The sequence below is a fragment of the Nipponia nippon genome, unplaced genomic scaffold (genome assembly GCF_047370975.1).
Source record: "Nipponia nippon isolate SJK-2023a ecotype South Korea unplaced genomic scaffold, ASM4737097v1 scaffold_10, whole genome shotgun sequence".
NCBI classification, from domain to species: Eukaryota; Metazoa; Chordata; class Aves; order Pelecaniformes; family Threskiornithidae; genus Nipponia; species Nipponia nippon.
In genome coordinates this window covers 36182091-36204472 of record NW_028262291.1, presented here as the reverse complement: position 1 = coordinate 36204472, position 22382 = coordinate 36182091, and positions in this window count along the sequence as shown.

The following is a 22382-nucleotide window of genomic DNA, read 5'->3' as shown; positions in this document are numbered from 1 at the left end:
ACCTAAGTCAAAGGTGCAAAGAATGTAGGAGACTTCCTTTCTTTTTCTAAGTACTCTACACTTGGTATCATTTCCTTAAATTTTTCCTCACTCTCAGTTCAGATAAATTCCATGCTGCCCAGAGAGTTCGTACTATCTTAAATCATTAAACTTTCCAATTTCTTTTATTACTATTTTGCTTTCTAACCTATCTGTTAGCAGAAGCAAAAACACCAGCTAAAGACCAATTTCATTCCTACAGCTAGTGAACATAGAAGTGACAGTTGTTTGAATGAAACTGACACAGAGCCATTTTAAAATTATGAAAGTCCACCTATCTATTACCAAAAGATGTACAGAATATAATAATTTGGTAGAATCACTGAGAAGATTCTCATGCCTTGTACTCATGCCCACAAAGCTGGTCTACTATTGCAAAACCTTCTCTTCATCTAAAAGCATGAAAATCATACTTCAAAAGTTTCTCTTACCTATGCTTCTGAAAACTCTATATGGACACACTACAGAATAAGTATTCTTCTAATTAACATAGAAACTCTGTTCAAATATATTACATAGTACTCTTAATGGGCCTGGTACCTATTAGATGAGAGTGAAGAAAGGCAACTTGCACACACCTCAAATTACAATATCAACAAAAGACAGAACATGTAGGATAGCAAATGATAGTCATAAAGTACAGAACAGGACATGACTTCAGAAGAGGACATGACTTCCCTATAGAAAAATCCAAAATCTGGTCATTATTAATCAGTTTAAGTAGTTACAAATAAGCTTTATTTTACAGTTTATAGCAATAAATACATAATATCAGGTTAAAAATGCTTCTTCCTGCCCCAAATAACAATATGAGATAGCTCTATTCAAGCTACTAGAAACTTTACATGCTCTTTAGTGTATATGGGACACTGGAGGTATTAGGCGCTTACATGCACATTTCATGAGCTGCCTCAAAGCTAGAGAAGTTCTCCGAGCTTCATCACTCTCTCTGTAGCGCTTTTAAGTAGCTGGTAACAAACTGCATCTACTTGGTTTCTAGAGATCACACACTATGCCCTTCCCTTTTCTGTCTCCTCTCTTCCTTTTTCTCCCTCCCCCTCCAAAAAGAAAAGAAAAAGAAAAAAAGAAAAAAAAAAGAAAAAACGTTTGTCCTTTAATGAAAGTGAAACAACATAGTTTTGTTAAAATTTCAGCTGAAGTATGACAAAGATGAAATGTCAGTTTGATTTTGATCATAGGCTTCTTTCATTGTTTCTCTGCAAAGTACTCTGGACTCTTCAGTGTCAAGCTGACAGTATTCCTACTCTTCTTGTATATTGCATATAGAAGACAGTATCTATAACTGATCTCAGAAGTGTTACTGTCACATATTAAATCACCAATAGCACTAAATACAGCAGTCTTATCATAGGCCTGCAAGTTAAATGTTTCAAATTACATTATTCCATCTTTAGAACATGGTAACTCAAAAGTCATAGCCAGAAGTAGAACAGTGCTTAAAAAAAAAAAAATCAATCTTAAAGAAAGCTTTTTATTAGGAAAGAAGAAGTAAGATTTTTTTCCCCAGCTATTCATTTGAACAGACTTATAAATCTCTTCCCTGTTTGCACAATAGGTAGATTAACTGGATATCATGAAAAAGAAAGAGCATCTGAACACTTAAATTCCTAAATATCCCATTTGAATACAGAGCAAGAAGCATCAGTGTGTCTCAATTTACAGCAGCATACCAGCTCTTGTTGTAAAGGAGGGCAAATCACAACAAAAGAGAGGGTAGTTTAAATGTACATATAATTAAGATTTTGCCAATTTGAAATGGAAGTTCAAGACTAAAATTTTATTCTTGAAGGCTGCAAATGCAGCTGAATTATCTCTTCACCTTATTGCCTCCATTAAGTTGGAGTACCAATACATATAATGAAGACAGAATAGATAGAACTTCAAAATTTAAACCTGCATTGTAAAAGAGTTAGCAACTTTATAAAAATAAAGAGCTGAAAAAGATAGGTTACCTATACTCTTTCAGAAAATAGTAAGGTTATTCAGGCTTGTGTGATGTATTTCATCAGAAGAAGTACAGCTGAGACAATCTAAGAAGTGGAATAATTTAAACCTAAAGTTTTCATGCTCCCAGAACCAGTTCTCAACAAGTAGCTGGAGTACCTTCAGATTTATTGTTGAAGACCCATAATAGAACTACTCAAACAAAAATTCACCTTCTGCAGAGAGATGTATGCAAAATTGACAAATATTCAGGACCAAAAAATTTTGGAGCAGAAGGTGTGACTGAATATTTGAAGTTGAATTGTGGCTTAAGGAAGCACATTTCAAGGTTGAATTGATACAAGGTTCTGGAAATAATGCTTATCAATGGTATGAAAATACAGCTAAGAAATAAGAAAAATACACTTATAGCTTCTTCAGTCCATGATGTGGTTCATGGTTATGAAGCTTCAGATCAAGCTGTTTTGTAGCCACATTGAACTACAAATTAGTACTAGGTTTTAACATTATAAATTCCCAAGTCCCTTTTCTCTTCAAACCACAAAGAATGTATTTACACTTTTCGAAATCAAATGTTACACTAACCCTCTTTCTGACAGTCTTTTTCCTTCATATTCATCCTAATTCAGTTTGATTTGTGAATATTAATATGAAATGCAATCTCATTGCCAGAAACAATAAGTAAGTTAAACAAACGCACAACACCAGTTTTCATGCTTTCCCATTAGAAACTACTTCCAGCCTACTTGATATTTTACCAAACCCTTTTAAAAGACAGACCCATAATGTATATACAGATTTCTGGGGTGGTGAATGGGAAAGAAGTGTTTTTAATGTGACACTTTGTCCAGAAAAACATTGGCAGGATAATTTAAATACGGTTTTAATAATACTTATATGTATTAAGACAGAGAAATGTGTCCAGAAAACAAAGTGCTAGGGGAAAAAAAAAAAAGCAGCTGTGTTTTATGACAATACAGTTTAAAGCCATCAAATTATTTACGGAATAAATGGGAATATGGGAAACATAATAATAAATAATAACAAATAAATAAATAACAAAATAAATGGGAACAGAAGTCAGAACAAATTAACATACTGTAAGACATTCAAAAGTGCTATTTAAATGTCTGTAATAGTATGTACATCTTTATGTAATTTAAAATTTGTACACATTCACATTTAATTGTTTTATTTTGTTAATCTTATATTAGAAGTATAACTTCATCTGATATTTCTTTTAATATTTTAAATGTAGCAGAATATGTAGGGAATTAATTTTATGCAATTTGATAACACAAGCGGAGTACTCCTTTCCATTAATTAGAGGAAGATAAAAATGCTCTTAGTTACTCTCTTGGGTTTCTGAGATATGTTAGCCACCTGTTCACTCTTGTAACTCTCAATGTCTGTGCCTGCTGGGCTTTTCACCTACTTAACTGTTCCTTTTTCCTTCAAATCATTGACCCTTCTCTTTTCATCTCTTGGTATTTCTATTTCTCTATCTTTGTATGATGTACAGGTTGTTATTTGTAATCTGCTTAGCAAAAATGGTGTTCCTCATTGTTGTGTGTGCAGCTTGTTCTGAATTTTAGACAATATTACCAGTAATTAGTAAAAAGAGCATAGAGAGGATTACAGTGCATTACTTACAGCACACTATTGATAGACCTTTATTGATGGGAATTGAATAGTACTGAAAAAATAATGTCATTTATTTCAGTTTAAGATATTAGGTCATTATTGTTTTTCATCTGACATGCAAATCTGGATGTTAGACCTTTTACAGCATTGTCTCATATATTAAAAGGAAAAGTTACACAGGGAAAGTGTAGAAAGTGTAAGAACCTTCCAGTAGCCTTCTATTATATAAAATATGATGGATCTAATCCGAGTAGCACTGCTAATACTACTGAACAAGAAGTGACCACAAATATCTAGGTCTTCAGTCATTTAGGATTTTATGGATTAAAACTAGCTGCATAAGCTCAACCATAACCCAAGCAGGAAACAAGTACAGATGGTGTACTACTCAGGCTATAAACCTGTTTGAACGCGGGTGTTCTACCACAATATCTCTTATTCAAATGATCTACTGAAGGGTATATGTAAAGGAACTAGATCTACAGAGAGATAAATATCATTTAACACTTTCATTCATTGTCAGACAGATTTGTTAATAAATGGTATGCTGTAGCTAGAAATGAGGTATCTTGTTCATTTAAATATTTCTAATGATCCATGACCTTGGAAGAACTTAAACATGTGACAAAAGCAATACTAGGCAGGTGGTGTTATCGCTGTCTGAACAGAATAATTACAGTCAGTCAGTCTCTCGCTTTATCTCCTGCATTGCCTGGAAGCTAAAGAGAAGGACTTCTGCTGTAATAATGTTTTGCAAATTACCACTATAAATAAGCATTCTAGGGTCAAAGTTAAGAAATTCCAGAAAGTGAGGTGAGTATAGAATATGAGAGAAAGCAAAAGAGAGAAACAGAGAAACAACCATGATAGATTCGCATATGGTAGCTCGCGCAACTAACTACATTTTCCCAATTTGTTAATGTAGTATGGAATTTCTTAATAGGTAACCATGGAATGCAGATATTTTAAAATAATAATATTAATCTGTTAAAATAACTACTTAGTACGTCTTTATTCTTCTCTAAGCTATAAATTTTTCAGTGCAACTGGCTACCGAGATACAGATCCTACAAATAAAGATGTACTATAACAAAAATCTAAAAGACAAAATTATAATTGAAATTGAAACATTTTCAAATAACACTTCAAGTATCCTTGAGAAACACAGGATGCCAACCCTAAGACTTTTGAAGTAATTGATAATATTAAAAAAATATTGCAGTTTAAAAAGGTAATTTGATGGGGCCACAGTAGATTTTTTTGGTTGTTTTTAAATTGGGGAGAAGGATATTTTTACTGTAAAAGGTGCTAAAAATTTCAATCTTCTATAAAAATAAATTTGAAATTCTCATACAATATGAATCTGGAAACAGGGATATCAATCTAGAAATTGGGAAATTAAAGCAAATCAGTCTTAACCCCTTGATTAAAAAACATGTGATAATGCTAAAACTGAAATAGATATAAATCTAGCATCAGCATAACAAAGAAAAACAGCAAATATTAAGATTAGGATATATTAGACAAAGACAAAACAGAAATATAAATGTTATAGAGATCTTAATGTCCAAATTCACCGGGTCAGGTGTACGTGACCTTGCATATGTAACTATGGGAACTTGCCAAAAGTTCCCAAATGGTTTGTAAATTTAAAGAGATATGCATATTCAGGTCAAGAAGCAACAAGATAATGTCCACATCTTTGCAAATTCAAGTCTCTTGAACATATATTATTGAAAAAGGAATAATTAAAAACATTAGGACCAATACTGTGTGGCTCACTCTTTGACTGAGGACTTAAGTGGATTCAACATGACAGTTTACAGTATTTAGCCATGACTTTCATTAATTCAAGAACGCAATTAATGTTTAATGTCTAGGTGAAACATTATCCTTCTTTACTGCTGTTTTTTTCACTCATGAAGAAATCTGCTACTGATTCTCCTTTCTCAACTTCTATCCTTCTGTCGCAGTATGTTTTTAAACACCCACCGTACTTTAAATGGTATCACAAAACAATCCAACCTAATTGAACTACCATCTTTCTTCCCCATCTATAATTAGTGTGTGTGTGTGGGAAAGGCAATAGAACTAGAAAATTTTTTTCTAATATTTATGAAATAAGTAATTTTTAATAATAGATCTAACTATGCCTGCTATCAATTGACTACCATCAGTTTCCTAGTTGTTTGATTTTTGTTATTAACTTCCCTTTCACCAGAAAACAGGATTCTTGTTTGTAACTGCTTCATGAAACGTTAAAGTGCTAATTGCTTTGGAACTGATTCACAGTCGGGATGAATTTTTTTTTAGAATTTGCAATGACAGCCAGAAACAATAGTTTTTTTGAAAAAGCAGCGATAACATTAATGAAACGTTTCATGAATTTCATTGTAACTCCCTTCCTTTGTGAAGCTATACTTTGTTTACACTTGGGATACTTTTTTGCATTTTTATTAGAAGTATTTGTTGGAAACTCTGTCTAAGGAAGAAAAGATGTTTATTATAACGTTTTACCTACACTCTACAGCATCATGACTCACACACAATTCATGAGAAACCACAAAATTACCTCAGTATCGGTTTTCAGAACTCCGTGAAACTTCAGTACCTGCTACTTAAGGTACTGAGGAGATAAAAGGTAAACACAGAGCTATAAAATTAATTCCTCAATCCAAGTCACTCAATCACTCATCTTAAATACTTTCCTTATTTTGCATATGAAGGAGACCAGTCCATAATAACTTTAAAAAATGCAAACCAAGTTCAATCAAAGTTTACAATCATATTCTCATCCCTCAAATTCTGGTAAGCCTTACCACATTTTCAGGAAAAGAAGTTATAAAATATATTTTTGTTAATGAATGCTGTTATCTGCTATGTATATCCTTTACAAAGACTCTGCTTTGAAGACATACGAACAGCCTTACCAATATTCACAGCTTTACAGAAGTTATCTAAAAAGTGGTAGTTTACCTTTAATTTGCTCTTTCTCCTCAAGGTCCTCCTCTCTAAATGGGCTATTTAGCAGTGGAAAATACATTCTTGTGCCTGCATCATCCGCCTGTTTTATTTTCATCTAATAACAATAAATATTTATTGTCAGTGTTTAGTGGAACATTGAAAATCCAAGAAAGGTCAGCAAGAGCTTGTCATCTTTGGGTTTGTTTTTTTCACTTTCCTAATAAGAAGACACTCTGTACTAACAAGGTTTAATTCTTAAAGTGACACTTTACAATCACAATTTTCTGGACATGAAGGTCTGTATGAATAGTGGACATGAAGGTTTTATGCTAGCAGAAGGAAACAGTGTTTTTGCTAGTGCAGAGTACAAATATGTTTAGATTTCACAGTGACCAGACACCTTCTGCATATAATCAAGGACCTCACAACAGAAATATGTATTTATATTTTGCTTCTATTGCCTATGATATATTCACATAGAAAATTATTATGTATTTCTCAGTAATAGCACATGTTTTACAACAGGGTTCTTGGCAGGGCAAGACTGAACAAGAACAATTAGGTAAAAAGACCCTTTTTAAGAACAGTTCATACACAATTACATATTAAAGAGAAGCTTTCAAAACCAACTGGCTGAGAATTTGTTTTGGTTGTATCCAAAGCAAAGGGCAATTTGGCAAATCAAGTGGGCTACTTAAAACCCATTCATTTTTGGGGAAAAAAACCCAAACAAACCCACAAAACATAAAAAGCTTCTGCAGGATAAAAAAAAAACAATCAGACTCATAATGCTTGACAATGATCAATAAAATGTTTTCAGAGACCTCTTATTATAAATGTTTCTAAGATAGCCAGCAATAATGTATACTGCCTCTGTGTTTAAATTTGCTGGACTGGGACCTTAATATCGGTAATATTTATAATACACTTATCTTTTACAATGAAATTTTATATTTCTCCTCTTATTATACCAGCTAGTTGAAGTATTTTCCAGAGGCACAATTATCCTAGGCCTTCTTTTAAATAAAGAAAACTTCTTGCAAATATAATGTATGCTTCCTGCCCTGTAAACATTTATATATTTAATTTATTGACTATGGATGATCCCACTGTATGAATCTTTGAATGGCTGCCTCCTTTAAGTCATATGACCAGTATAATAATAAGAATTCCATTTTATTTTGAGATCTCTGTGGAATTATCTGGAGGACTGAGATAGAAACAACTAGCGGAGACTAATCCTCCAAGTTCCGGTGAGCAATAAATTCACATCAAATATTTAGAAATTTATGTGACTATCACAGGTTTTTTAACAATTGCTGAATCACAACTTTTTTTTTTTAATTAAAATCTCCAGTTTCAAGAACTCCATATTGAGAATTGTTTAAATTTTATTTTTGAACAGCACTTTAACTTGGGATACGTGTTATTTTAAACACTTGTTGTCAATACTAAACTTTCTGTGAGAAGATATATAAGGCCTCTGAGCCTTGGACTGGAGGATCACTCTGGGAAACTACTACCCCAGTAGCAATCATAGAATCATAGAATCATTAAGGTTGGAAAAGACCCTTAAGATCATCAAGTCCAACTGTAAACCTAACACTGCCACGTCCACCACTAAACCATGTCCTCGAGCACCACATCTACCCTTCTTTTAAATACCTCCAGGGATGGGGACTCAACCACTTCCCTGGGCAGCCTGTTCCAGTGCCTGACTACCCTTTCAGTGAAGAAGTTTTTTCTAATATCCAACCTAAACCTCCCCTGGCGCAGCTTGAGGCCGTTTCCTCTCGTCCTATCGCTTGTTACTAGGGAGAAGTAGACTGACCCCCACCTCACTACAACCTCCTTTCAGGTAGTTGTAAAGAGCAATAAGGTCTCCCCTCAGCCTCCTTTCCTCCAGACTAAACAACCCCAGCTCCCTCAGCCGCTCCTCATAAGACTTGTGCTCCAGACCCTTCACCAACTTCGTTGCCCTTCTTTGGACACGCTCCAGCACCTCGATGTCCTTCTTGTAGTGAGGGGCCCAAAACTGAACACAGTACTCAAGGTGCAGCCTCACCAGTGCCGACTACAGGGCCACTATCACCTCCCTGGTCCTGCTGGCCACACTATTCCTGATACAAGCCAGGATGCTGTTGGCCTTCTTGGCCACCTGACCACACTGCTGGCTCATGTTCAGGCGGCTGTCAACCAGCATCCCCAGGTCCTTTTCCGCCAGGCACTTCTCCAGCCACTCCTCCCCAAGCCTGTAGCGTTGCATGGGGTTGTTGTGACCGAAGTGCAGGAGCCGGCACTTGGCATTGTTGAATCTCATGCAGTTGGCCCTGGCCCAACGATCCAGCCTGTCCAGGTCCCTCTGCAGGGCCTTCCTACCCTCCAGCAGATTGACACTTCCACCCAACTTGGTGTCATCTGCAAACTTACTGAGGGTGCACTCAATCCCCTCATCCAGATCATCAATGAAGATGTTGAACAGGACCGGCCCCAACACTGAGCCCTGGGGAACACCACTCGTGACTGGCCGACAACCGATTTGACTCCGTTAACCACCACTCTCTGGGCTTGGCCGTTAATGATGAATTAGGGTATTTTAACTCTCCATTGTTATACCCAGTGTGCTAATAGAAAAAGAATACATATGATTAATTGCCAAGGGGAGATAAAGGGCAGTCTTGCACCGATAGCACGTGGTTAGGTTTACCTTTACAGTCTTTTACAGATTACAGCAACTGTCTTTATTTCATCTGCAAAAGCCATAACCTTTGTTTGGCTGCAGAGCTGATTCATGAGAGTCTGGGCCAAAGTTTGTGACATTTTGAAGACTCTTATTTCCCACCACCCTCTTTTATTTCAGTGTGCAGTGGTTTTGAACCTTTCTACACAGAGTTCAGAAGGAGCCTGAACCAAATTTGAGAAGAGTGAGGTCTCCTGTCCACTGAGGCAGCACAGCATCAGCTGCCTCAGATTTGCTTTCTCTGTTCCCTCAGGCAGCTCACTGGGGAAGGTGGTGTTTAACTACGCTCATAATCGTCAAGTAACCAAGAATTTACTTATTTTTTTATTATTAAACATTTGTAGATGGCAGGTCAAACTACCTCCCGTGAAGCCACAGTGCTCGGAACAGTCTGGCCTGGCGGTCTTTCCCTGAGCCAGCAGGGTGCTGCCCGGTGCCGTGGCTGGGTCACTCGCAAAACGGCACCCCCAGCACTGCTGCTGGGCCTCCGACAGCCTGGAACACCATTACTTTGAACATAACAGCAAGATCTCTCCGTGCAATTAGGACCAAGTTGCCAAGACCAACGCTGTCTAATAGCACAGCGAGTTCACAAACTTAAGTAAATCTAATTAAGCATATGCTTCTTAAGCGTTTCTTCAGGGACCTGTTTGGACCTGCCTGTGGCCAGCACAGCCACCACTGGCAGCCTCGGGTTGTGCTGGGCAGACAGAGCCGGTCCTGTGCCTTCCTCCGGGCCTGCCGGGCGCCCGGCGGGCGGCGGAGCCAGGGGAGAGCGGCGATCCGGCCTCCCTCAGGGCCCCCGCCGCTCCGGCCTGGGAAATAGCTGCGCTCTCGCTCCTGAGCCCTTCCCTCGAAACCCTTTCTGCTTGGGGGAGGGGATGAGATCTCTGTATGCTTGATCTAGGAACTGAAGTGGTTCTGCTTTCCTGGAAAGAAGGGGAGAAGAGGGAAAAAGAGCGGTTTCTTTCACCGGTGCCCCAAAGCTGGTTACTCTGTTCAGATCGCCGGAGCACCCGGGTTCCCTATGCCCGGCAACCGCAAAACCGGCTGGTTACGTTTGCTTGTAACTCACCACGGGATCTGCTGAAGGGGAGGGGGGCCTTAGGAAAGCGGAACAAGGTTCAGCTGTAGAAGCTGGGGGAGTCAAGGGGCTGCACTTTTTAATGTCTTCTTAAATAAATACTTATAAATATAAGCTCCTTAAAACAGGCTTCCTCAGGGGTCCTGTAAAGCACTATGTGGTTTCATGAAGAGAAACAAAAATGAACTGGAAAATGTAGCAGAGAAAGGTGCGTGCAGTCCTGAAACAGCAGCTGCAGTCTTGAGCAGAGCTCAGGGTCTCCAGGAATGCAATGAGTGAAAGGTGGGGGAAAAAGCAAACAAAGTTTGTCTGTGCTATTTAGAAAACAGCTTTTTGGTTGTTGTTGTTGTTTGTTTGTTTGTTTGTTTTTCTCTGATTTAGCTAATAATACTGTAAAGTTAGGTGAGATTATTTAACTTCTAAATAATTATAAAATTAAAAACAGTTTTGAGGTGTACCAATTTAAACTAAGAATTAAGAAATAGGAATAAACTTTGGAGACACTTTGAACATTTTGAATAGTTGAAGAAATCATGGACTGCTGGAATTTTGTGAACCCTATATGAGACTGGATTGTAATGGGAGTGAGATGCAAAACAAGAGAGTATTAGAATACCGTTTTAAAATTAATACAAATGCAGATCAGAGTGCAAATTTTGCCAGAGATGATGTAGTGATAGGTGTCCCTCTGAGAAAATAGACTGATTTGGTTCTAGCTATTAAGCAATAAAGGAATTTGGAGATCTCTCCCTTTCTTTTGCCTGTATATTGTTTAATCTGTTGGGGAAAAAAAAAAAAAACCACAAAAAAACCCAAACAAAACCCAAAACCTCTGACCTTATTTTATGACCTCTTAATTGGACATTCTTTTTAACTACTGTCCAGTATAATGGATCTCAAAACATTCTGTGGTCAAGTTGAGATACACTGAACCTAAGGGATTAACTTGACTTGGTAGAATAGCAAACTAATTGAAACAGGTCACAACATTTCCTTGTCCTATTTTTTTTTCTTTTGTCTCTTTATTAGATGCCTTAACATACATTTTGAACAGTTTTCTTTGTTGAAGCTAGTTAGACCATCTAAGAATCTGAGTGATGGTGGTCTTCTATACCTGGGCTGATACCTGTTCTTACCTAAGCTCTGGCTTTAGCTAGGCACTGCTTGATCTAGAGAGCAATGTCTCTTTGTAATTGTTAAAGTTAATATATTCCTTTCCTCATATCCCATATATGAATGCAAATGATTAAAGTACACATTTCTAGAAGAGCTCTTGAGCCTAAGTTAATCCAAAGTAGTAGATGAAAGCAGATTTTTTTTTTTTTTTAGCACCTTTCAGACTTTGACTCCTTGGGAATATTTGGAAGAGTTAATTGTATAATTGGTTTCTACATTTTCCCAAGAGATCATATCTAATACTTTCAGAATCTTGTTACAAAAGTTAATTAAAGCATCTCCAGCACATTTTCATTTGGTGCAACATAAGTAAGATTACTAAATGTAAAATGTCTAAGCTACAATTGAGAAAAAGCATTTATTGATAACTTGTGACAAAAGCCTTATATTTACCTATTTAATCACCTAGTTAAAGTTGTGGAAAATTAACAACAAAACTTGAAAGTAAAACCCAGTAAACAAAAGAGGCGACATAAATTGGAATATGCATAAAGGAGAAGTGAGAAAGACTACTTTTTTCTAAAGTACCCAGCAATTACTTATCAATAAGCTCATGCTGCACCAAAAGGCATGCAGTGCAGCACAAGTCACTTTCTCAATGGGAGAAACTTTTTAGGCTTCTTGGTTTTTAATCATTAAGAAGTAAGGGAGCACTTCCGTGAACTCTTTGCAGGTAATATAAGATTTACAATTGAACCAAAGGAAAGTATGAAAGAACCAGAGCAATTTTGGATGAAAATAGTTAGGAAATTTTGTTACAGTGATAGATATTTTTTAAGGAGAAAGAATGAGAGAAAGTAGAGATACAGATTAATTTGTGCTTAAAGGAGCTGTAAAACAGAATGTGGCCTTCTAATAGTTATTTAGAAGGGAGTTTAGTAGCTTAGAGAAATTGTTGAGAAGCTACCAGTTGGTAGAAATCTAGTTCAGGATATTCATATGATGCATATACTGATGAAAAAAGGGCCATTAGCAATTGGTCAAGCGAAGTCTTCTTAGGCCATTTCTCACAATATGACACATGCAGCATTTGTCTTGCATATCTCTGTCAGGTTTTCACATTCATTAGCAAATTGTTTCCCTACTACATATTTTTATTTTTTGTATTTACTGAGCAGAATCTATGAGACTTGCACAGATCACATAGTGTAACTGTTTTTTTAATACAACTGAAGTAATAATAAGAAGAATCTGTGCGGGCAGTTCAAGGCTTGCATGCACTTGTTGAACAAATGTTGCCAGCAGACAGATCCTTTCATATGTAATTATGGAAATACAATTAAAGACAGGTAGAGGAGGAGACCTCTAGTGGAGGAAAAATACTGAAGAACAGGTTTGTTGCACTGGAAAATTAGGAGATGAAAAACAGTAACGCAGAAGAAGCTGGATATTTTACAAGGCCTAGATATGGCTCATTTCAAAATACAGCTGTAAATCTTAGCTCCCATTACCATTCCTTGGACTTACCCCGTTTTTGTTGCTCTCTTGAAATAAGGCGGTCAAGATTTCTGATCCTGGAAGTCCAGAACAAGTTGAGACATGGAATAAAAAACATGCCTAGGAGACAAATTTGGTTTAGATAATGTTACTATAAGGCTTTATAATTCTGAGACCCAAATATGATTTCTCTTTAATTTCTGTGCCAGTATCATATTATTTGCAAATCTTTTTTTCTCAAATGCCAGGTCAGGTAGTCTGTTACATGGACGGCTGGCAATTTGATCAGTTTGGAGATTTGTAACAGAAGTAAATGAAAGTGTTTGAAGGCACCATAAGAAATGGCAAAACAAGGGTTAAAAGAATGTCCTGAAATAATAACAGCAATAATAACAACAATAATAACAACTATTCCCAGTGGTCCAATGATTTCAGAATAAAATTTTATATCAAGACCAGAAAGCCTGCTCTCTCATAAGAGGATAGCGCTTGTCAGCAGACCCTGCAGTCTAACAAGTGGGGCATGGTAACAAGGTTGCAGAATATGGCATGTGCTCTTCCTTGCCCTGTTTGCCTACCAGGAAAATAGACATTCAAACCTACTGTCTTGGTTAAACCCCAGTCAGCAACTAAGCACCATACAGTCACTCACTCACTCCCCCCCGGTGGGATGGGGGAGAGAATCGGAAGGGTAAAAGTAAGAAAACTCGTGGGCTGAGATAAAGACAGTTTAATAGGTAAGCAACAGCCATGCACGCAAGCAAAGCAAAACAAGGAATTCATTCACTGCTTCCCATCGGCAGGCAGGTGTTCAGCCATCTCCAGGAAAGCAGGGCTCCATCACTCGTAACAGTTACTTGGGAAGACAAATGCTATCACTCCAAACGTTCCCCCCCCATCCTTCTTCTTCTCCCAGCTTTATATGCTGAGCATGAGGTCATATGGTGTGGAATAGCCCTGTGCTCAGTTGGGGTCAGCTGTCCCAGCTGTGTTCCCTCCCAGCTTCTTGTGCACCCCCAGCCTCCTCGCTGGTGGGGCAGTGTGAGAAGCAGAAAAGGCCTTGACTCTGTGTAAGCACTGCTCAGCAGTAACGAAAACATTCCTGTGTAATCAACACCTTTTTCAGCACAAATCCCAAACATAGCCCCATACTAGCTACTGTGAAGAAAATTAACTATCCCAGACAAAACCTGCACACCTACTTTTCAGACAAACAGAAGAAAATACACAATGAACTGCAATCTTGCCTAAAAAGTCTGTTCATAACCTACTGCATTGTTGCTGATTAAGAACTTCAGGGGTGTGATAAAGACTTGATAGCTGGCATCCCTTGTACTCAGCAATATATATAAGTGATTCTGGCCAGGTTGCTTGGGCACATGTATCTTGGAGCTTGTATGTAAGTGTGTGGGAATGAAATCTACGAGAGAGTAAGTGTGTTTATAAAACAAACTTTAGAGATTTCTGTAAATAAATAATGCTAAGTAAAAACTTGCACTGAATATTATTACACAAATTTTTCTGTGAGGAAAACAACCTCAACCCGTTAGCAGAAACAGAAAGAATAGGCAATGATTAAAAAATTATGTGTGTCAAAACTAAATTTATTATCAAAGTTTTACGAAACATTACCTTTAGAAGCATTAAAGTTGGTAGGACTACTGAATGATGGTTTGTTGTGAAATTATTGTTAGGATTAATTCACACATAGCCATTTTCATCCTCATACCCAAATGGTCACCGCATTCAGATTCTTCAGTTAAGATCTTCCCAGTTAAGGTACAAATAAAAACAGGTTTTCTGTTAAACAAAGATGGAAGGAGTGTTGTGCAGAATGCCTAGTATTTCCAGCTGCATTTCCAGTCTCTGCTACTGCCTCACAAGCATGTAGAGTGCATTCCCAGAGTTAGAAAATAGCTTGTGGAAACATAATTCTGTTGAATGATCACGACAACTGGTGGTTGCAAACAGACTTCCACTCTGTAACTATATTTTTAGAATTTATTATGGACGCTTTATCTGATTAGCAAAGCCAGTGGGGTGTAATTTCTTTGATGGAGACTGGTCTCTAACTTGTAAAAATAACTAGGCTAGATGTTTATGCAAAGCTTTATAAAGAAATGCAAAGGTATATGTAAAAATACCCGTTACTTCTAAATGTAAAATTTTTACGAACAAGCATTAGATTAGCATATTCGAAGTGTGAAGTGGGCCTCTAAGTACCCGCAGAATTTTAGCCTAGCTCCCGTAGATAATACTGGGTCTGTGCATCCAGATCTGCTGCAGCTGGAGACAGACATTCCCTCAGCTCGAGCGGGTTTGCAGCTGAGCTTTCAGCTACGCTCGTTTGAAAACAGTGGCTTTGCTCAAGGCGTCATACTCCTCCACACAGGTACAAACCCGAGAATGCTCTCAGAAACAAACGCAAGATGAGGGATACCGAAAGTAAGTACTCCTGCAATACAGCATTGGGGTGGGATTTTTTGCCTTTCTCCTACGTAGAAGAGCTCGAAAGACACCATACCGAAAACGTGCGCAGAAGATGGCGGCCAGCCTTGCAGCGCCTCGCTCCGCCAGCAGGGGCCCTCGGCGCTCCTTGGCCGTAGCACAGGCCGGGGTAGGGGAGAGAGGACGCTCCGGAGCAGGTGGCGGTGTTGGGACGGGGCGGGAGAGTCGTGGAAAGTCTCCAAACACGATGGAAACTGAATTAGAAAAGAGAGGGAAGGTGCTCCGACGAGGAAGGTGAGCGATAGATGAGGTGATAGCTGAGGGGCGCGAGCAGGGAGACAATACAAAGCAAAGGGGGTGAGGGGAGGGAGGCTAAGGAGGGAGGCTGAGGGTGGCAAGGGCAAGTGGCAGAGGGGAGGTACACAGAAAGGCAGGTTTTCCCCATGAAAGTCACCCTAGCAAAGATGAAGTGTGGAAGGGAAGGGTGGTGCAGGCTCACAGGTGCTGCAAGCTTTCAAGTAGTTTTGGAACATAAAAAAAAAAAAATAGCAAAAGGAGGCTCTAAGAAGTATACATTAATGATGCCTCAGGAAAGAGACCCAGGCTTTCCTTCCCGCTCCCGCCAGTTAGCAGCTAGCAATTCAGTGCATCCTCTGAGAAGAGGACTCAGGACCTGCAAAACAAGGGCCCATGGAAATACAGAAGGAGCACAAATGAGATTTGTGGTAGAATTGCTGAGGTCTTAGGTAAGCCGGAGTAGGTAGCAAGTGAAAACCAAACAGGGTATTGGCAAATAGTTGTGTGAAGGTGGGGAGAGGAGAGTGGGTATCACACCTCACGCTAGCTTCCCGCTCCTTGTAACACGGGAGGGGCGCAAGGGTGGAAAGGTGGTAGTACTCCCTTGTGGGAATGAAGAGGTTGGATCAACAAAGGCTGTGACTGAGTTAATGGGAGCTAAAAGCCTCTGTTGTTCGTGGGCTGGGAAGTTAAGACTGAAAATGGAAAGTAAGCTGAAAGTATTTATGTTAGTATTTATGTTAGTTCACTTATGGGAGGGAATGATGCTTGAAAAATTACGGGAAGCTTCCACGTAAATGATGTTGAAGACCTGGTTATGTGAAGGTTGTATGTGTACTGTGTTACTATGTATAGTACTTTACACTGTTTCCTTAGAATGACTTCTGTAATACTTGAATTTAATTGTCGACCTATAGTAAGATTAAAAATACTGCACCATGGCTTTAGAAGAAAGCATTCACTACATTAAACTTAAAATTGCAATCCTTTAGTGCCCCATGTTTAAAGTGTTTTTTGATGTCACAATGGTGTTGCATAACATTTCCTTCATTTTTTTTATAGGCACTGCTATGTATAAATTCTTATTTATTACAGGTTCTTTTACTAGTGCATGTGAAGGAAAAGATGTGGGTTTTTTTTAATTTGGTGTCTTAAAAAGTAGAAGCTGGAATTCTTTATTGAATGAAATGCAAATCTTGTTTAATTGATTTTTTTTTTACATCTTTGTATTATTAGTAATGCCAAGTTTGTTTTTAGAAAAGACTATTTTCTACAACTGAATTGTAGTTACCACATACAACTGTGAGGTTTCGAAATCCCGTATTTGTTGGTTAGCAGGAGGTGGAAGGTTTTGTGAGTAGACCATTGCAGCAGATTTGCTCTGTTCTATTACTTTTTTTCTGAAGTATTCACAAATGGGCAGTGCCAGAAACAGGCAGCTGGGCTGAACGGGCCTTTATTTTGACTTAGCAGTCCTTATATAACTTTATAATTTTATTTGCAAATCTAATATGAATGCTTATCTACACTTTGAATTTATCTGGCTGTTCAATTTGAGTTAGGTCTAATTAGGACTGGCAAGATAAAGACCATTATGATTTGAATAAATAATGGTTGTATATTTGGTATACCCAGAAATTATACCTGGTTATATGATACACAGTCTAATTACTGTATATCTAATAAGCTAGAGTAAGGTTATGGACACTTAAACTTTGTAAGACTGTACTGTCAGCATGATATATAAGGCAATTTTGATTGTATAGCAATACTCGGGATCCTTCTGACATGAACAAAGTTCAATATACAGTATATTCAAAATTGTTTTTGACTGTTAATCCCTTCTTATGGCCTTTCTAAAGAACCATTGAACCAAGCTGGTAAAATGTCATTTGCAGACGTTTTTCTCTTTAACCACATGAGTGATTCTAATTCACTTTGGGACCTGATTCCAGAAAAGTGAATTGATCAGACTTTGGAATAATGGTACTTAGTATGTCAGTGTGGCCTTACTTTTCAATCACTGGTTTTAGCATCTGCTGTATATAAATGAACACTGAGAATGCAGTCCTGCAGCTGGCTGCTTTCTTAAATATGCTAATTCTTTTTTTTTTATTACTGACAATTTTTTTTCATATAATCTCCTTTAATGTTTTATGCATCAATTGCCGTAGTCAGTAGTCATAGCCATCAGTACTAGCTCATTATCATCCAAATCTATGATGATTTCATAGAATATGAAAATTGTCTAAACAGTAAGAATTCTGTTGTCACTTTCACTGAATTTTACTATTGATATCAAGGTTGTCATTCGTTACAGGAGGTGCTGTGCTTACTGAGTGTATCTGTGGCTTATTTCGGGCTTCTGTGTCTGTTGCACAGTTGTTTGCAATTGTGCTGGACTCAACTTCATAAGCGTAAGAGCTGACTTCTCTTTATATTTAAAACAACTTATCTAGCATGGTTTGTGTAACTTATCTGCTGTCATGTATGGTTTCAGAATCTTATGTGTGGGTGGGTAGGTGTGTTTTTTCTTTATTTTACAAGCCCCCACCCCATCTTCCCCTAGCAAAATTGACTGAATGTTTTCTCTGTACCACAAAAAAAATCTGGTGAATGCTACTGATGACAAGCTGTATAATTCATATTCTCCTTGTTTTAAAGACTTTCAAGGTAGGTTATTTTTGGGTTTTTTTTTTTGATACAAAATGATGTATTCTTTCTAGGCACTCTGGTTTATAGGATAAAGATACTTCTTTTCCATTAAATATCTTAAATTTTTTGTAAAATAAGATATTGTGTATAAGGAATAAATTTTTGGAACTGTCTTTCTTTGCAATTCCTGGAAAATTAAAACAGAAAAAGCTTCCTATGCTTTACAAATAATGGCTTGTGCATATTTTTCTACTGTACATAAGATTTTCTTCAGAAATGCCCTGCTTTAGTGTGTATTGCTATTTAAAAAAAAAAAAGTGAAAAATTTTGCACTTTATTTTGATTTCATAACTAATGGGAGATTTTTTTTTCATTCCTTTTGCTTTGTCCTTTATAGGTCTTACTGATTAAGAGCTCTGTGTTCTTTTTATAGTTGTAAAATATATCTAGGAGAATTCATGTTACCACTATGTCAGTTTAAGTCTTGTGCTTTATGGAAGTATGACATGGCATAAGACAGATCTGGAGTAAAGAGGTTAGAAACTCAGCCATGTATTGAATTGGAGTCAGCTCAAAAAACCAGACCTACTTGTGCACGTGGAATTTACAATCTGTAACCATGCTTCTGCATAGAGGGTCTATTCTTTTCCATGTAGTTTCAAAGATTGTATTCATATGTACTTTTTTTGAACAGAAAGTAGGTTTATATCAAAATATAATTATATTCCTTTAAAGTCTAATAGATATATTTCATTATTAGCATCTTTTGGGCTAAGCGCTTTCCCAAGCATGTGGATTACTCCACATAGTTTGTAAACTTTGCAATCTGAAATTTTTTGATGGTACAGAATAGATTAATAAAAGTGACGGTTGAGAGGTGGTTGAAATAACAGTAGAGACCCATCTGCTTGCATGAATTATTCACATCCATCTCAGTAGTCACAGCTTGTGAAATTGTACCCCATAATGTCAGATTATATACTATGACATACAAAACTCTTGGTTGGCTTTTGGTGAGGGGATGTTCTGAGAAAATTCAAACTAGGCAAGCCAGGAAAGCTACCAAGGGTTGGATCTGAAGCAAGCTGCCAGGGAATCAAGAGGACGTTCATGTTGTGCATCCTAAAGTTCATTTTATCATATTAGTAATGTTTATATAACAAGGAAGTGATTGGTGTATAATTTTGGTCACTAGGACCAACCAACCTAGCGTGGGGCATGGTGCTTCTCAGTTCTTAATTATTAATTGAAATACTTCAGGATTGTTAAAAGATATTATTTTAAGTTGCAATATTTGTAAGTGGAACTTAAAGTACATTCTCTGAGGCTCCTTGGAAAACCAAAAGAGAACTACATCGCTGACTATTCTTGTACAATATACAATTCATAAGAAAGCAAGCCAGCCATAAATACGAGCATCAATTAGTAAAAAGGGAGATGTATGAAATGGGCAGTAGGAGACCCAGAAACATAAGGGGTTAGAATGTAAGCCACAAAACAAAATACTACAGGTAAGTGTTAGTGTTGGGGAGTAGGGTACTATCAACTTACAATGTAAGTTTCTCTGGTTCCTGTCCCAGTCATAGCTGTCCTTTCTTCTGAGCATTTTTCTGGAATTGGTATTTGACTAGGATTAATTTGTGATACAGTAAAAATTACTTTCGATAGAAACTATGCATTTCTTAGACTCTAATGCTTTCTATGCTACTGTGAGATCTCAAGCTGAACTGGTTTTATGTGAAGTCACGACAGTGGAAAATATGAAAGGATTAAAGATGTTCAGTATTTTCAACAGACGACCGTTAAGTTGCTTTCTCTAAGTCAGAGTGTGTATTAACACACTGTTAATTCTCTTTAGAGGAGGAGTGAATATTGAAATATTCCATGGAGTTTAATAATACGGATTAATTTCTATATGATCATTTTATATATGGTAATTAAGCATTTATGTAGAAAAGCTGAGAAAAAGAAGGTAAATCAGAAACCACAGTAAATCCAATGGAGAGTGCTTGCACAATTTTCTCAGTGGAAGTCCAAAAACAATATTGGGAGATTTATTTTACCAGTCACAACTGAACAGCACAGGTGAATACAAAGCACTGTATATATAAAATCTATTCATATTTAGCTGTTCAGATTAGGAGAATTATAGTAAATGTATTGACAGCAATTACAATGGTCTTGCAGGTAGTTAGCAGCTACAAAGCATTAAGATTTGTAGCGAAATTAAAGTTAGTTTTATAGTTGCAGCCCTGTAATTTGCTGATACGGTCTTGGCATTTTATGGGGGTAATTCTTTAACTATGTGGTAGATGCAAAAGAAACTAACTACATGCTAACTCTTAATTCTGTCATGTTATATTTTGATAATTTATCATTTGACTTATGTCAGTACTCTGTGTTTCGGACAGCCAGCTACTCAACATTGCTACTTCAGAACTTTGTTTCTATCTCAGTTCTTTGGAAATGGTTAGTTGTGCTTTTATTGCAACCAATCTGAATTAGTGCAATTCTCTGATGGGCTGAAAATTTTTTGCATAAACTTCAGGTTGTTCGTAATGTGTTGCCGTAGGTACTTCTGTAAAATCATAATTTAGTTTCAATGAACTCTATTCAAAACATTGAAAATCCCTCATTAAAATTTCCTAATTGATCATTAAAACAGTCTCTATTCATGTGCTTATAGAAGATTAATGCTGAAACTGTCATGTTGATCTATGCCAGATGGATAAGATTTTGGGAATGCATGACAGGAAAATACAGACATTTAAAGAATAAAACAAGCTTAAAAATACAGGTTTGTCCATATTATATACACAAGAAACTTGGTAGTTTGGAGCAGAAACGTGAAATTTGGTATTGGTGTCATTTTGAGATCAGGAATGGGTTTTGTTTTCCCAGAGGTAATCTCATCATATCTTGTAACTTTTTATAAGACACAAAACCAGCATTCATACTTACTCAGTCTAATTAATTAAATTCTTATTCTGCTTAACCAAAATTCACAGTCCTAGTGTTTTACACTGTGTAAGCTCTAATTTATTTCCTATTCCAAGTGTTGGCTTTAAGGACTGTTGTGGTTTAACCCTAGCCAGCAACTAAGCATCACACAGCTGCTCACCCCTCCCCGCTGGGATGGGGGAGAGAATCAGAAAAGTGAGAAAACTTGCGGGTTGAGATAAGAACAGTTTAATAATTGAAATAAAATAAAATAGTAGTAGTAATAATAATATACAAAGCAAGTGATGCACGATGCAATTGCTCACCACCAGCCAACCAATGCCCATCCCATCCCCAAGCAGCGGTCACTGCCCCCTGGCCAACTTCTCACAGCTTATATACTGAGTGTGGTGTCATATGGTATGGAATAACCCTTTGGCTGGTTTGGGTCAGCTGTCCTGGCTGTGCTCCCTCCCAGCTTCTTGTGCACCTCGCACAGCACAGGAACCTGAAAAGTCCTTGACTTAGTGTAAGCACTACTTCGCAACAACTAAAACATCAGTGTGTTATCAACATCATTCTCCTACTAAATCCAAAACACTATACCAGCTACTAGGAAGAAAATTAACTCTATCCCAGCTGAAACCAGGACAAGAACCTAGCATGAATTAAATCTATCTGTGAAGTTCAAGTGAAATATATTTTCCTGTTCAGTCCTTGAGCCTCAGTTTCAAGGGGAAATATACTGAGCTGAATGAGTTTTTTAAAGTCTTGCTATTTGGTGTGGGAATAGTTCCTTATGTACAAGAATGTGGTGGTGTTGTATTGTGATGGGGAACTGGGGTGGAAATTATGGCCAAACAGTGAAGTATGTCTGCTAGTGTTTGTGAGCTCTGCTTGGGCCATCTAGAACTGGAGATTTTTGAGAGATGTAGAAAATCTTTGTTTTGGCAGACTTAAGTCAACTGGGATTGGAGTAACTGTGGTTTTGGA